Source organism: Chlorocebus sabaeus, unplaced genomic scaffold (assembly GCF_047675955.1).
Source record: "Chlorocebus sabaeus isolate Y175 unplaced genomic scaffold, mChlSab1.0.hap1 unalloc_scaffold_514, whole genome shotgun sequence".
In the NCBI taxonomy this organism is placed as follows: domain Eukaryota; kingdom Metazoa; phylum Chordata; class Mammalia; order Primates; family Cercopithecidae; genus Chlorocebus; species Chlorocebus sabaeus.
In genome coordinates, this window is record NW_027327831.1 from 25671 (window position 1) to 43552 (window position 17882).

Consider the following 17882-nt stretch of genomic DNA (forward strand, 5'->3'; position numbering starts at 1 on the left):
TAAGTTTAAAATCTTTAAGTCCTACAATATGATTTTGTTAGACGTGTTAGTAAGCAAATGCAACATGAAAGAAGCATTGGCTTCCTAGTCACACCAAAGACATTGTCGCCAATAAATAAATAGTGAAATTGAACATTCCTGCTATTGTATCCCAATATGAACTTCAACTCATTTAAAAATATTATTCAGTGTTATTGCATTTCAGGGCCGTTGTAAAACAATAGGTATGACTAAGCATATAAACATCATAGTGAAACACAGCAAGACTTTCAGCCTTTTCTACATGTTACTTGACAAGATTATGGAAAAAGTATTTCTCAGAGTTTTCTGAATCCATTTGTTGCTCTGAGCAGAAATCTCTCTTTTGAGTCCGTGTGTTAGTTCTAAGAAGTGTGAACCTCAACAATATACTGGCCAATGGTAAGCAAGTCAGACAATCTAGAATTCCTTTTCTACTCGAGTTCATTTACAAAGGCCATGTCAAGTACTTAGAGGAAAACAATGATAGGTATATTACCACTGGAAAGAAGTACCATTACATTTCATGGAAATGTGTTTTCAGATGACTAGTTGACATGCTTTTAAAAACCGGGAAAGTCACAAAGGCGTGTTATCAATATGAATGTTTGTTTTGTTGCCCAAATTTGAGTGGGAACTCCCGCGAGGAGCATCTTCCCATGTGTCACATGGTGATTTGTGGAAATCGATTAAGATGACTCTTAGCTAATTTTCCAAGTGAATTCCCTCTTCTTTCTCTACGTATGACATAAATTTAATGTAATATACATGTTGAGGCATAGTAGGGGGTGATTTGAAAGAATAAATTTTTGCCCATAAAGAAGTAAAATATTGTACATATGTGGATATGGAAAATAGAGATTTGAGTTTTTATTATTTAATACCCTAAGCCACAGCTCAACACTTCTTACAAAGAAAAACAAACAGTCATCTCTACCAGGTTTCCCAGATAATCCCATTCTGAAGAACAGACTTGGAAACCTCTAATGCTTAGAACAGCATATTGTTATTTTCTTGACTATTTCTCAAAAAGTATGCAAATTCTAACTTTTGGGTTGTGTTACTCCCTCAGTTACACAAAACATATAACTGATCTTTGGTAAAAACCAGAAACATTCACGGTATTTCTTTAGCCCTTAGCCACCTAGCATGTGTGAACTGTAAAAATAAAGTTCTCTATTTTTGTGAGTGTTATGTGAGAATACTTTACTGATGATGTTATATGCCACCCAAAATTATACCAAGTTGGGTTTTGAGAGAGTTATAATTACTAGTAATACTACAATTACTACTACTATTAATGATAATAGGAAAAGTCATAACTACCATAGTATTTTTGCAAGTATAGAATATAGTATTCTGGCCAAAGTTTTATTTAGGGTATAAATTTATATACTCAGTGCTTAGCATCAAGGCTTCCCAGATTTAAGAGCACGGAACTGTTTAAACTCCTTTGTTGATCCAAGTAAAAAAAGCACAGTATTTTTCTTTGATATGTATATTATATGTATAATATCTATAAATGAACAAAACTTATAAGGTTATAGAAATAAGCTCAGAAACAAAAGTCAATTATAATCAAAGATGGCCAGTGCTTCTTGGGCATCTGGCTACATTCCCTCCCATGCTCATGACAGACACTATTTGTTGACTATAGCCAGAGGCAGCTTCAGATCTCTCTCCAAACAGTGCTCTAGGAAGCCACAGTCAGCTAGCAATGGCAAAGGGACCAAACCAGTTCATTATGAATGGATCAATATAGATAGAACATGACATCTTCTCATCTAGACATCTCTCATTGTATCTGCATCTATAACCAAAAAGGTTCTACTCTGTACAAATTAAGTTGAAGGAAGTGAACCCTTAGCTTGTAAGAAAGAAAATGGAGGAACAAGATCACCTCAGAGCTGTTCATCTGAATGTTTCTATATCCTTTCGGACCTATGGAAGCAGAGAGAACATGTCCCTATATGAAGCAATTAGTTTTGGAAAAGGAAGTTAGCAAGGATTCCACCATCAGGAATTCCCTCCCACAGGAAATGTGGCCTTGGAGGCTGATGGATGACCTGCTCAAAGGAAGTTGGCTGCAGTGTTTCCATGTCAGGGAAACAAACCCTGACCTAGAGGGTGCTCTTCTGTGGAAGACTTAGGCTGGCTAAGAATAGAAATGGGCTGTGCAACAGTGAAGCTGAAAATGATTTCCTCGTCTTTATTTTTTCAGTTTTAAAAATACTTTTTTTGTGTGTAATTTATATATTTATATACTTCACTGGTGGTCTTTTGGCAAGCAATGAAAATGGCTATTAAATTTGAGAATTCTTTTTTCGTATGTATGTGAGAGGAGTAGGAAAACCTACTAGAAAAGGAATATAGTACTTGACCTATACAAAAAAAAAAAAAAAATCCAAACGAAACAAGCATCTGTATTAGTCTGTTCTCACAATGGTATAAAGAAATGCCTGAGACTGGGTAATTTATAAAGAAGAGGGGTTTAATTGGCTCACGGTTCTGCAGTCTGTACAGGAAACATGGCTAGAGCGGCTTCAGGAAACTTACAATCATGGTGAAAGGTGAAGAGGAAGGAGGCACGTCTTATGTGGCCAGAGCCGGAGGGAGAGAGTGAAAGGGGAGATGCTCCACACTTTTAAACAACCAGATCTCATGAGAACTCACTAGTATGATAACAGCCAGGAGGGAAACTGGCCCCATGATCCAATCACCTCCCACCAACCCCCTCCTCTTACATTGGAGATTACAGTTTGACATGAGATTTGGGTGGGGACACAAATCCAAACCATATCACAAGCCCTATGTCAAAATAGAAAGACTGTAAGTTTCACAAACAAGAGTTACATGTTTTCCTGAGGGGTCCCAGTGGTACACTCAATGTTCTTAGCCTTATGTAAGCTCTCAAAGGATGGTTTGTTGGTCCACCTTAAAACATCTCAGAATTGAAGTTCTACTAAAATCCCATCAATGAATTCGGGAAATATATAAAGTTTTCCTATCATGAAAATCAGGATAAAAAATGATTAGAATTTAAGAGGTCATGTTAAGAGCATAATAAGGTAGTCAGATATAAAAGTCAATATATACAAATTAGTACTTTTTTTTTTTTTTTTTTTTGAGACAGAGACTTGCTCTGTCATCCAGGCTGGGGTGCAGTGGCACGATCCGGGCTCACTGCAAGCTCTGCCTCCCGGGTTCACGCCATTCTCCTGCTTCAGCTTGCCAAGTAGCTGTGACTACAGGCACCCACCACTACGTCTGGCTAATTTTTTGTATTTTTAGTAGAGATGGGGTTTCACCGTGTTAGCCAGGATGGTCTTGATCTCCTGACCTCGTGATCTGCCCTCCTCAGACTCCCAAAGTGCTGGGATTACAGGCATGAGCCACTGCACCAGGCCAAATTAGTACCTTTTAAACATTAGCAGTAATGACTTAAGAGAACATAATGATAAAAGAAATCTCATTCACAATAGCAACATAAAGCATTTTATACTTGGGAAGAAATAGAAAATGTGCAGGACTTTTATAAAAGGATATTTAAAAACCTATATAAATGAAGTTCTATTTCGTATTTTTCAATGGGAAGAGTCCACATTGTAAAGATGTTGACAAACTGGTTCTCACATATGAAAAGAATACCAATGATTAGCAAATTAACTTTTAATAAAAAATAACAATGGGATATGACCTACTAATAATGAGAATATAGTATAAAAGCAGTGTATTTAGGCATAGGGATGAACAAACACATTAAGAGAAAAAAAATAGAAACCCAGACATGTACAAGAATATTGTTCATAGCAAAGGTAGCATCTCAAATCAATAAAAGTATTAAAGACTTCTCAATAACTTGCATTGTGACAACTGGCTAACCTAGGAAAAAATTAAACTCAGTTCATAACATAAGCAAAAATATCCAGAGAGATTAAAGAAAGTAACTGTTAAAAACAAATTATAAAAGTATTTGAAGAAAGTGTTTTTTAAATTTATAATTCTGGGGATAGAGAAAGCTTTCCTAAGCAATACACAAAACTCATAAATCATATAAGAAAGTATAACTTTGACCCCCATAAAATGAAAAAATAAAGTTCTGTTTGATAATCATAAAAATGAAGTTAATAAGCTACAGACTAGGAGAAATATTTATAACATATATAAAATATATAGAGTGCTTGCATATGAAGAAAAATACAAATAACTGAGTAGAAGGTATAAAGAGGATACAAAGATTCATCTACAGAGGAAATTCCAAAGCATAGATAAAATAGATGATATTTACCAGAATGTAAAGTAAGCCTACTCTTTGGTCTTGTGATATACTTCTAGGAATCTGTTCTGCAGAAATACTCATAGGCACTAAGACATATTTACAAGCATATTTGCTATTTATAATAGGTATTATAGTAGCAAATAAGTAGAAACAAACTATATCATTAACAAAATTTGATGTAACCATATTATAGAACATTCCATTATTATAAAGAAAGAACTAGATCTTTACATGTTAAATTTAAAAGTTTTTTGAGACCCAAATATATTTTATTTTATTATGATTTTTTGAGATGGAGTCTTGCTGTGTCACCCAGGCTGTATGTAGCGCAGTGGTGCAATCTCGACTCACTGCAAACTCCACCTCCCGGGTTCAAGTGATTTTCCTGGTTCAGCCTCCCAAGTAGCTGGAATTACAGGTGCCTGCCACCACACCCGGATAATTTTTGTATTTTTACTAGAGATGGGGTTTTGCCATGTTGGCCAGGCTGGTCTTAAACTCCTGACCTCAGGTGATCCACCCGTCTTGGCCTCTCAAAGTGCTGGGATTTACAGGCGTGAGCCACTGTGCACAGCCTTAAGACCCAAATAAAAACAGGTTGTTACAGCATAGCAGAATCATATGTAATACATTACATATGTGTCTCACATATGTGTAAATACACTGTATTCATTTATTTTTTACTTCATTACTTTTAGGTATTTTTTATTAAGCACCTTTTCCTTTCAATAAAAATTGTGTAGATTTAGGCCGGGCGCGGTGGCTTACGCCTGTAATCCCAGCATTTTGGGAGGACGAGGCGGGCGAATCACGAGGTCAGGAGATCGAGACTATTCTGGCTAACATGGTGAAGCCCCGCATCTACTAAAAATACAAAACAACAACAACAAAAAAATTATCCGGGTGTGGTGGTGGGCACCTGTAGTCCCAGTTACTCCGGAGGCTGAGGCAGGAGAATGGCGTGAACCCCAGAGGTGGAGCTTGCAGTGAGCAGAGATCATGCCACTGCACTCCTGCCTGGGCGACAGAGCAAGATTCCGTCTCAAAAAAAAATAAAAAAGTGTAGATTTAATGTGTACATTAATGTGTACAGTATGCTCTTTTGATATAGCTATCCATAGTGAAATAATTACAGTAAAGCAAATTAACATATTCTTTCCCTTACATAGTTGCTACTTTTTGTAACTATGTGTGTATGGCAAAAGCACCTGAAATTTACTTTCTTTAATTATGCAGGATGAATTAGTCTAGCGATCTAATGGATTGACTTTTTTACTGTGTGAGAGCATAGTCATGTGGTTCTTATTGTTTAAAATAATTTTTTGTTGTTAAAGAGGAATATTCAGGAAAGGTCAGGTCTGGTGGCTCAAGCTCTTCCTCACATGATAGAGAACTGCTTTGAGGAGGCTGTGGGAATCACATGTCTGTTGCTAACTTGAGTTCAGTCTTCTCTGTACTTATGTATTCTCTTGACCTCAGGCTGTGCTGTCAATTTTTTCTCTTCTGAGGGTTTTTTTGAAATGAACATAAAAGGAAATCCTTTAAGACTATTCAGATCCTTGCTATGCAAAAATTGCCTTGTTGAAAGAGGTCTTAGACATGATCTAACGCAATTCCCAAACTTTATGTGGAATTCTGATTTCTGAGATGGCCAGGACGCTTTATTTTTATTTTTATTTTCAAGACAGGGTCTCGCTCTGTTGCCCAGGCTGGAATGTATGGAGTGATCACAGCTCACTGAAGCCTGGATGTCCCGGGCTCAAGCGATCCTTCCACTTCAGCTTCCCGAGAAGCTGGGACAACAGGCATGTGCCAGCATGCCTGGCTAATTTTTTGTAGAAATAGTGTTTTGTCACGTTGCCCAGTCTGGTCTCAAACTCCTGGGCACAAGCAATCTGCCTGCCTCAGCCTCCCAAAGTTCTGGGATTGTAAGCATGAGCCATTGTGCCTGATCAACCAGGACAGCTTAATGGGAATTTCATATTTCTCATGCTTGAGTCATATCCCCTTACCCAGAAACTGGGAAAACATCCCCACTGAAAATCCAAATAGGTGGTACTGCTTTCTCAATTTTTACGTCAACAAAACAAGGTAATTTCATTCAAAGGAATTAGAGTTAATATTATGTATTTTTCAGCAAATTGATTCTGTGATGCCATTTGATGACCTACAAAAAAATGTGTCCCAGTGTTTCTTCAGTGTTGTATTTAGGGCCCTTTTACACACAAACTCTGCGGTATTCCTTTCCACCAGCTCTGCCCAGCACTAGCCTGGTTATTTCATTTCCATTTGTCAAATCACTATTCGGGGGTAGTTGGTCATGTCAGTGTGTTTAAGCCATGTCACATTATTTTGTTAGTCAGGTCCTATGTGTCCCAAGAGTCCTTGAAGAAACTCGCTGGTCTCTTTAGATCCTAGCAAGGAAAGACTAGAAATGCCTCCTTCTAATTTGGTGATTGTACTTCTTATAGAACAGACTGCTTTGGCAATAAGGTGCCAAATACTGCTACTCAGAGCTTATCTGATTTGCATGCAGCTAAACTACCTCTGTGTACTCAGCTGCATGTCTCTATAGAAAAACCACCTTACTACCTTTAGAACTTCACTGTCCATTGTCCTATTCTGGAATAGACAGTAGCTCTGACTATAAGTTAAAATGGGCTACATTAAACACTGTCGGGCTCTTGCATTTCTCTCATTTGGTCCTTCACTGACAAATTCACATAGTGCAAAGGTCATGGGCAAGCTATAACTCTTCTCTGGAGCGCCAAGCTGGCTGCCCCTAGGGAACTTACATTCCACTCTCCTAACTGGTCTGATTAAAGCACAGACCACTTGAGAGACAAGGAGGTTGGAAGAGTATCGATGCTCAGGTCTACAATCACCCACATATTTGTATGAGAGCCTTGGACTCCTGGACCCAAAGCCACTGTAATTATTTATAACTTAAAAATCATGGTTTTCAGTTTTAAAAATTCACGTAGAAATGGAAGTCACTGTGCTGGAAACGCGTCTTTCCTTTCTGAGTTCTGTAATGCTATGTTATCTTCATATGTTTACAACAGAAGGAAATGGTCCTCCTGGCTGCCAGTGAGTGAGGTAGCAGAGTAGAGCTGCTTTCTAAAATCAGAGCTAATATTCAGCACCAGCTTCTATGGTCTTGTGTTTTGATGTGCTGACTATTGGGCCCACAGAAATACACCTTCTGTTTATGCTTCCAAGTGTTCCTTTTATCTCTAGATAAAAGTGTACAGGGGAAGTTGCCAAAATTAGTCCACCTTTTGGGCCCAGGCCATAGTTAAACTTAGATCAGTTTACAGATCAAAGAGTTCCATTCTGATCCAAGTAGCTGCAGGCCAGCAGCATGGCTGGTGGCAGTATGAAGTGGCTGAACACCTTCTGATTTGGAATATCTGAGCAATACTTTCTGGGCTGCAAGGCACAAACAGAGGCAGGATGCATGTCTGCTTTTGAAATGACTGTCTACCTTCCAGGATTTGACAGAGGAGCACTTGTTTAGACTTTGGTGTATAATCCAGTGGGAAGCTCCCAGATAGTCCTAAAGGCTGCCGCAGGGGGTCTCTATGAAGGCGGGTACTCTCCTCTCCTCAATACACACAGAGTTAATTTTGTTCACAGTCCTTCCATGCTTCCTTTAGGTAAAGCCAGACTGTCGAGGTTTCTTTGCCAGGTGGTAGCAACTCCCCACCCAACTTTCTTTTTCATTTTGCATTTCGGTTCTGATTTTTAGAGTCTTAGACTGCTATCCCTGGAGAGAGTAGGAGCAGATTTTTGGGCTCTGTGAATCAATAGTGTCACCAAATTATTTACTATCCAAACCAGCACACTTTTGTCAGTGAAAGAGGCACTGTTGGTAATTAAATCTGGACTAGAGTCAACTGAGACTCTCCTGGCAAACTGCGATGTATGGCCATCCTCTGCGTAGAGAATTGGGTGACTTCTGGCTCTAGAGACGCAAATCGAATGCTGCTTTTCCTGTGCATGATTGGGCATTTTTAGTCACTCCTCTAAATTATTATAGACTATCATTTTCTGCTCTTGATAGCAAATATAGCAATAAGAAAAAAAATTGGATAATAAATTTTCTTATGACTCAAAACACAGCCCCCTTGTTAAATAATATTGCTTCAGAATAGATTTTCTTGCAAAGAAAATGTTCTGTACAAATTCTTTAAAGAAATCTTTCAAGTGGATTTTTAAAAAATGATGCCACCACCCACTACTTACAAAGAAAGTCTTGAAAGGGAGCGGCAACTCCTCAGGCCATTTCTAGCAAAGAGATGTACAATCAGTACCAGCAACACAAAAATGCTCCTGTAACTGCACCCAAACTATTTTTTGTGCCTAACAAATTTTTGTCTTCAAGCTGCAGTTGTATGGCTGTGTTTCCTTTCTGTTTGTTTGACCACTTCCCCTCGAAATATTTTGCATCATCCTGGAGATTTTCCCAAGTTGTGGTCTGCTCGCTGGGGGGCCGAGCTCCTCTGATTTGCTGCATGAGGCTGTGTTGCCATGGCAGGAGTAGTTTACCATACATGAACACTTGACTGGATGGGCACCTCCCACAGCCATTCCAACCTCCTTTCCTCCTCTTCTCCACTCGCTTAGATATTCTGAGACAGCAGCCCAGATATGGCTTTCTCTAATCGTAAACTACATTCCCGGAGCGTGAACTTGACTTTGCTATGCTTTCGAGATAGGGAAATGTTTGGCTCTGTTTATTCCTCTTAAACTGGGCAGTGTCCTCTTGACTGTTATGACTAATCCACTTGTCATGGCTGGAATCTCCTAACAATTCTTTCCCTCAGGTAAATCACATCACTCAGACTTGTGAAGCAAAAATGCCACTGAGGCCAAAGGGTGACCTTTTGGTGGTCGCAGCCCATTCACCTGACAGGTCTCTGTTGCCCAGGAGGATTTTTTTTTTTTTCCAATAAAAGGAAAGCTTAGTCAGAACCTGACAAGTCTTGCTCCCTCACATTCCTGCAGAGGAACCAGCCTGGGGAGAGATAAGAGCCGTGGGTTGACACCCTGATTATGCTTACCTTTTTATTTGTTAAATGTGGAAATTGACTTCATCCAATTAATAAGAGCAGGAAACAGTTTTTGTTTTGTCTTTGTAGGAAAACATGAAGTAACGGTTTTATCTCAATTTGTCAGGCATTGCCCAAGAGACTACAGTCATGTGGGCCGGTGGCCAAAAAATTGCTCTAAGGCCCAAGTATTAACACCCAGATATAAAAAGAATGCTAATTGGTTTTCCAGCTGAAAAATAATAAGGGATTTGCTGCCAAAAATGCTGTATGGCCTGGAAACCCCAAGTTTATACAATAGGGCCTGATTGCAATCTGGGGGCTCCATTTGTCCTCCTATGAAGAGCTAAACAAAGGGAGGTGTTTCGCTCCTCTGCCTTTGTAGAAAGCTCCGCTCCAGATCTCAGCCTGGTGGAACACCAGGCTTCCCACAGTCTTCCTGCCAAATCCCCAAGCTTTTTCCTGGCTGCCTTTCAGGAAAGTACAGCTTCGTCTGTAGGATGGAAAGTTAAAAAGGCCTTGCTTGGATACGCTGAAATATATACAAACACTGCCTGACGTATGGAGTAGGCTGCTGCCGCTGGCATCCTAGCAGAAAGAATGTGAAACTTTTAAAAGTCATTTTGGGTAAGTGATTGAGATGTTAGCTGGAAGAAGAGACTTTTTTTGTTGTTGTTTATTTTTGAAAAAAGAAAATTCAGCATCCCCTTGATCTTCAACAGTTATCTACCTTAGTTTTCTCATTGGTAAAATGTCAGCTAACCTCCAAGATCCCGTTCAGTTCAGGGGCTTGTCTCTAACTTGAGGACCAGGTGTAGCATATGTAGAAAATACTGGCTGTCTACTGAATATCTTTGAAAAGGTCCCTGGAAGTGATTTGGGATGAAAGTCAAAGTCTGGAGCACTGGCATGGTAAATCCCAGGCTGGTACTCTGATGCATATTGCCGGGGTGCCATCCTGCCTGTGACTTCACACTACAACTCCAGGTCTATATCACTTATGGGAATGCACCTGAATTAAAATGATTGCATAATATTTACAACTCTGTTCTCTTTATTTCCAGTTGATGGTAAATATCATGGCAAAATGCATAGCATTTAATTAATCTTAACCATAATGTTTTTAAGTTGTAGTTTATACTAAAATACACTATCTTTTCACCAATCATGGTTGTAGACTATTATCCTAGTCATGTATGTAATGATGCAACTAAGGTAAAGAGTTTTTTTTTTTTTTTTTTTAAAGAATTACTTTGAAAAATGAAGTAAGACGTATTCTCAACAACCAACTTCTGCCAAAATATGCAAAGAATAAAACAGGCCATAAGAATCCATTGATGTGTACAAAATTATTTTTTGACAGGAACAGGCAAGTAACTATGTTTGTTGCTATCAATGCTTTTCTCTTGTTTATTACTTTCTGTTATTATTAATGTGTTTGCCCTTAAAGTAGTGACGCAACATGGAATGTACATAAGAGTTTAGGGGTGGGGAGCAGTGGCTCACACCTGTAATTCTAAAACTTTGGGAGGCCAAGGTGGGCAGATCACCTGAGGTCAGGAGTTCGAGACCAGCCTGGAAAACATGGTGAAACACTGTTTCTACTGAAAATACAAAAATTTTGTATGGTGTTGGGTGCCTGTAATCCCAGCGACTCAGGAGGCTGAGGCAGGAGAATCGCTTGAACCCAGGAGACAGAGGCTGCAGTGAGCCGAGATCGCACCACTGCACTCCAATCTGGGCGACAAGAGCACACCTCTGTCTCAAATAAAAATAAAAAATATAAAAGAGTTTAGGAAGCATTTCTTAAAACCTGCTGGGCCTCAAGACTTTTTACCTTTAGGAGACACTAAGAAGTAGAAGGAGCATGGAGCTAGTGTTGCTGACCTTTCATTAGGTTCACTCCACCAGGTTAAAATTAATTTTCTGGCATCCCACATCCTTCCGTGTAGACTCCAGTCTCCTTGGGCACACTCCTGCCTCTGTGATTTTCTGCTTACTCTTTCCTTCACCTGGAGTGAGGGAGCTCTCTTCTCTCCATCTTTTGGGATTCAGTTCAATCCCCACATGATTTGTGAAGCCTCCTCAGACCACTCCAGTGCCCTTTGTTTCCCACTTCTCTGAACTCTCATTGCTCTTATCATTTTCAGAAACAAGGTAAACACATGGAAGATTCAAGTGAGAATTGAACTGGAACCCAGAAGGTAAAGATGATACCCTTTTTTCTTGCAAAGGGCAGAGACCCACTCAATTGTCTCAAACCAAGGAGAAGTTATTGTAAACCTACAAAGTCCAAGAAACGAGCCTTTCATAATGTAAACTGGAAACCTCTTGGAAGCCTAGGCAGCTCTGTCTGACTCTCAGGATCACACAGTACCCCTCCGACTCTTTCTTAGGCATGTCTACTTTCATTTTCTTCCCTTTTCTCTCTTCCAAATTTTTAATTTCTTCCAATTTCTTTGTCATTTCTGGTTTTATGCTTCAGCTCAACTTCCCCCAAATATCTGAATTAGACTTAGGATCTTTGTTCCAAATTTAAAGGGATTGGATCATCTTGTCTTGTGCTGTGTATCCAGCCTTCTGTTCAATCAGTGTTGTTGGCAGGGCAGGGCAGTGTGGTACAAACAGCTGCCTAAACCACTCCTACTGCAGCCTGTAGATGGAGGAGTAGACAGCTACTCCAGAAGATATCCACAGCCTACAGAGTTGTATTAATTCACTTTAGGCAAATTTCTTAAGGGCAAGGAATAGATTTCTGTTTGCTTACTCCTTTCACTGTGTTTGGCACAGGCCTGTTCAACTGTCCCAGTGATTCTCAACCGTGGTTGCACATTAGAATCAATTTTAGGTGCATTTCGGTGTCTACTCCTCTCGTCACCACCAAAAGGAGTGCTGATTTCATTGTTTTGGGGGTATGGCCCAGACATCAAATATCAAGAGCTGGGCTTTCCAGATAGCAGCCTTGTTCCTACTGAGGACAGGGCTACAGAAAGTGTTACTGCTGTGAGTGGAGAAGTGACTACCTTTGTAGCGGGGAACATGGTAGAAATTGAAGAGCTGTTAAAGAGGTTAAAATTCTTGCTTGGCCTTTGTAGTAGGGTAACTATATATTACATTCATGCTGTTTTAGATAGATTGGATACCAGTAATATTGGCAACTTTAGAAAGAGATATTAAAATTTTTAACTTTTGCATTTTTTGCTTTTCTCCATATCCATAACTGGTTCAAATGTGATAGTCAATGAATATTTCCCAAAGGCTTTTCCTTTATCACATAATCAATGAATACATCTTCAAAATGAAGAACTGTTCCTATATTCTTTGAAAATGTTGTTTCATAGGACTAGGAACATTTAAGACTTAACAATAAAGATGACAACACAGAGTGCTAATTGGATGCTAATTGTTTTAGTTTTTCCAGTGGTAACTCTAAAATCAGCATTTGATAAATTTGAACTGTGTCGTTTGCCTCCAGAATTGCAAGGAGTTGATTTACTGCAGGCACTACATACAGACACTCCTTCAGTGTATCCTTCACAAGGTCCTGGTGGTTGCCAAGGTTTGCCTTAGGTGTTAAAACCAACAGATGTGATTCACCGGTTGGAGAGTTTCTTAAAGTGATTTCTGGAGTTTTTGAATATGGTCAGTGAAACCAAGGAGTTTCTATTGAGTTGGCTCAATTTTTGATTCTTGAAAGAAAAGCACTACCTTCTCTGACAAGTGCTTCTGCAGCCACCTTGGGACATTTGTTAACAACCTCTGCAAGTCAGTTCATCCCTTATGATCACTTTGGTCACGATTTTGGTACAGAATGTGAATCATGGACTTTTACATTCCCTACCCGAGTTTCTCTCTCTGAGGAGGACCTAGTTTGCCAAATTACTTGCAATTACTCCTATGGAAGGCCTGGTAGCAGTAACTTCTTTGACAAAGGGCCTTGAGAGAGAATACCATGGAAGATATCGTCATAGATTTTCGATACAGCATACCCAGACTCAGTTTCCTTCTGGTGTTACAGCACAGACTAGTTGCAATACTAGTACCTTGTTATCACAGAGCATCTTGTCCTGGACTGTTTGACTATGAGGATCTCTTAAATTTACCACCATGTGTCCAACCAACACTGAATGGTCAACAGTATAAATTGTAATGCTAATTCTTAAGGATCCTTTGGGGATGGTGTCAATGGCTTATCTTTTCTGTAGCATAATATTGGCTTTGTTTGGGCAGAAGAAGTAGAGATACCACCGCTGCAAGCTGACCAGGGGTTGGTGTATTTGCACTGACTGGAAGGTGCTCTGGAGTATGCAATCCTGTGCAGGAGATCCTGGTGACCATCTTGGCAAGAAAGCTGTACTTGTTGGATGGGCACAACAGTTAAACAAGAGGATGGCTCCTTACTTGCTATGACCTCTGCAATCTTGCCCCATTTGGCAAAATTGATTATGGGAACTTTGCATATGTCAGATTTGATCCAAAATGAAATGACTAAAAGAAGATTCATTGGCGATTTCATTGTGAAATCTGCTATAACATTATTCTGCTGCACATTATCAAAGAAGTGCCTTGTGTAGTAAAGTACAGAGATGGCACAACTTAGCATTATGTACATTTTGCTAGTTCTGTGTTGAAAATCTAAATCTGAAAAATTTGACCATTATTTATGAGAAGTCTATTTCTATTATCCCACAAAACTGTCAGGTGTGTTCATGAAGCAGCAACACAATAGCTGAATTAAAAATCTATTGTGGGATCTCCAAACGTTCAGAAGCATAGCAAACTTTTTCTTTTACAGACTTTTGATTTTGTTGCCATGAGGCAACACGTAATCTCATTATCATGTAAATCCTAGGGAGCAAACTTCCTGGCAGAAATCTTTCAGTGTGCCCCAAAATAGCACTTTAAATGTAGGGTCTACTTGGGTATTGGGGTGGAGGTTTCTTTCTAGAATTTCTTATTGTTATCCAGCTTAATTTTGAAGAGGAGCTCCTCATCATTTCCTTTCTCCCTCACTCCATTCCCCTCTCTCTTTTGTTCTCTCCTTCAACAAATGTTGAGTTATCTCAAAACTGTATGATGAGCTTCTAGTGAAGATACAAGTATTAAATATGACCTTTACCCTCACAAAACTTTCTTCTTGTGGGGAGAGAGTATAGAAGAAACATATTGCAACCATGCTGGATGGCAGGAATTATATTTGGAGTGTTGTGGAAAACACAACTGGTCACCTAATCAATCCTGGATGGAGTGGGACAGCTGAATGAGAAGGTGTAGTGTTAGGGATGGTATCTGGAAGAGATGATCCTGGGTGTTGTTGGGAAGGTGGAAGAGAGCCTGTTTAAAGATGTGGGGGTGGAAAATGAAGGTAGACAAATGCATAAAGTCAAGGGATTAAGCGGCATCAAGGGAGTGGCAAATAGTTCTGTGTTACTGAAAAGTAAATTAGATGGGTTGGGGAGGTTGGAGTACAAGAAGTGACTAATGAGGTAGGCAGAATAAGTCAGGAATAATGTTGTATTTGTTTATGTTAAAGATTTTGGAATTTTGCTGAAGAAGTATGAAGACATTAAAGAATTTTAATGATCAAATTTTCCTGTTACCCAGATCATTCTAGTGATGTGTAGAGTATAGACTGGATGGCAAGTCTGGAGGGATAAAACCTATTAGAAGGCTATGGCAATCGTCCAAGGGAGTAATGATGAGGGTCTGATCTAAGGCAATGACAGTGTGATGGAGATGAGAGGATGGGCTAGAGAGAATTTGAAAGGATGTAATTGACAGGACTTGTGCTCATATAGATTTGGTGAAAAAGAAAGTACAAACATGCCTTTGTTGATGAGGTCTTTATTGCTGTAAAGACCATCTATTCCAACCATGTCTAAAGTCCCTGGAGATCCAACCAGAGGAATTCGAACTGAACAACGGCAAAACCTCGTTACTCCACAGAACACATATCAAACACTCTGTGCTGTGTCACATGCTTGCGAAGGTCCATATTTTAGATTCTCCAAATTTTTTAACTTTTCTCAGGGAATACCCTCTCTAAACAACTATTGGAGATACAACAATTAATTTTTCTAGCATAGAGCCCCAGGATTAGCCTCCATATACTTTTCTTTCTATAGTTAATTTGTTCTTTTTCCAACTCTATCATAAGCTTTAAATCCATGTCTTTTTAATAATTATTTCTATAACAAACACTCTTATCTAAAAAGTCATGGCAGCCGTTATAATTTGACCTACTCATAAAACTGTTTCTTTTCAGCTGTTTTTGCTCTTCAATCAGTTAAAACTAATATTAATATATTAGTTTAGTTTCTACATTGTTGCATTACTGCTAGTGATTGTTTTTACATTCTGCAAGCACAGATGTCCACATGTAGTGGAGAAGGCTGCCCCTGAACTGTAGCTATTCTTTCGTGGAGTATTGAAGGGTTTCCATACTCAGAGTGGGCAGTTAAGGGGAGCAAGCAGGGAAGCCAGACAGGAAAATTGTGATTGGCCAAAGGAATGTCTGTGGAGCAGTAAAGTCAGTTGCAAGTCTTACCTTTTGTACATTAAATGGTGACAGTGACTTTTTACTCTCACTCTAAAATCCACATTGTAGATGTCTAAAGAAATGGAATCATCAGCCTGAGGACTATGACGTCTTGCTCATTTACTGATAAGTCAGATTTCGTACAACTTCAGTCTACACCTGAACATGGGTGTAAGACAAGAAAGAGTGCTACACACCAGAATGGCTAGTGAGAAGCTCAGAGGCTGGGTCTAGGCCCTTATTCTAAAATTCACTGCCTAGCTCATTTATCTATTTTTCAACCCCCAAAAAGGATTAGAAGTGAATTAGAGGTAGGCTTTCTGGCAGCAACAGACAGATTTGAGAACTGACAACTTAATAGCAAGGGAAAAACATTAAAATGGAAAGAGAGCATGGAATTGTGCTCTGCATTAGAGCATAATGGAAGACAAGATAGGTCAAGTTATGCACCACTGTTATCAAGGAAGATTAAATTATAACGTGTGTGTGTATGTGTGTTTTTAAACACAGTTATCTGTGTTCCCCCAATCCCCAGGAAAATTGCCACCAAAATTTGTCAAATAGAGCTGAGGAATTTAAAGGTTTTCATTACTTGGAAAACTAGTAACTTAAGAAATGCTTTCTTCTCTTATAGTTTCTGACACTGTCTTGCAGATAAGTCACACACACACAGACACACACACAGACACACACACACACCTGAGTGTCTCTGTTGTATAAGTACTCTTAGAACTGCTCCTCCCACCCTCTAGTTACCACCTGACTCCCTCTCTCATTTGCTATCCTCATCCTTTTTTCTCCTTTCCTTTCTGTACACATTAGCACTCTGCCTTTCCTTAACTGTTGTGTTGTAGTTGAGAACCGAATCATTTTCCAAATAGCCAAAAATGGTAAAGAAAATAATATTGTTCTTCCCATTTAACCCTTTTCCCATTTAGAAAAAATGTGCAGCTCTCTGCCAGCACTCATTTAATTTTACCTAAACATGATCTTTGAGGCTGAAGGAAATCTGACTGATTTTCAATGTAAAAATAAAATATAAAAACTATCCTTGGGATTATTTCAAAACAGAACTAACATCAGAATTGTCTGGATCATCAAAATTGTCTATTTCAGAAAAATCAGATTCATCAAATGAATCTTCGGCCAACAACTGTTCGAGAACAATGTTAACATCATGCACAAGGATGCTATGTTGTCTAGGAGTTGACATTTTCGGCAATCAAGAATTACTATATTTTGTAAATGAGAATACCGCTATAGGATACTATAAACAGAATGATGCCTTTTGTTTCCAAAGTCGATATACGAGAGTGATGTGAAAGTAATAATAAAAGCAAGATATTTTGTGGCAAAGTTATCTCTAGGTAAATGCTATGTTTGCAAGTGCTGCCAGCAAGTATCCTTAGGGCAAAAAAAATGAGTTTTCAATGCTTTTCAGTATTTAATTGGCATGCAGTGAAGACAGTCAGCCCTCTGTATCCGAAGATCTTTGACCTGTAGATTCAACCAATTGTGGATCAAAAATATTTGGAAAAAAGAATTTCTGGAAAGTTCCAAAAAGCAAAGGAGAAATTCTTCCAAATATTTACAACTTTTGCATAGAAGATTATATACTGAGAGAAAGTCAGGAGACCTAAATTTAAAATGTTATAATAATCAGTAATAACTTGGTAAACTATATCAGAATGGATAAAGCTTCATTTAGTATTCATCTATATTAAAAGACATCCCTCCCAAATTCTCATAAATCATATCAACCCACTTCTGTAGTCATTATTTCTACTACAACTATGATGGCTAAATTTTACGTTAAAAGTAATATATCAGTTTAGTCAGAATTCATAATTCTGTAGAAACAAATGCTTTGACTTAAAGTTTCAAATATATTCTTAAAAATGACTTCATTGTCATGCAAGGGATTTTTGTATGTGTAACTCTGGTGTTGGAGATGACTGAAGCCAAAGGGATCACGATTAATTTATATGAGTAT

The 17882-nt window shown here is 38.8% G+C and overlaps 1 long non-coding RNA gene across 1 annotated transcript; it reads left to right on the top strand.

The window, feature by feature from the left end:
- The first annotated feature begins 11458 nt into the window (after positions 1-11458).
- On the top strand, positions 11459-17245 carry LOC103226767 (uncharacterized). Its single transcript, XR_494970.3, has 2 exons — positions 11459-11555; positions 17006-17245. It is a non-coding gene; the product is annotated as an uncharacterized lncRNA (long non-coding RNA).
- Positions 17246-17882: the final 637 nt, after the last annotated feature.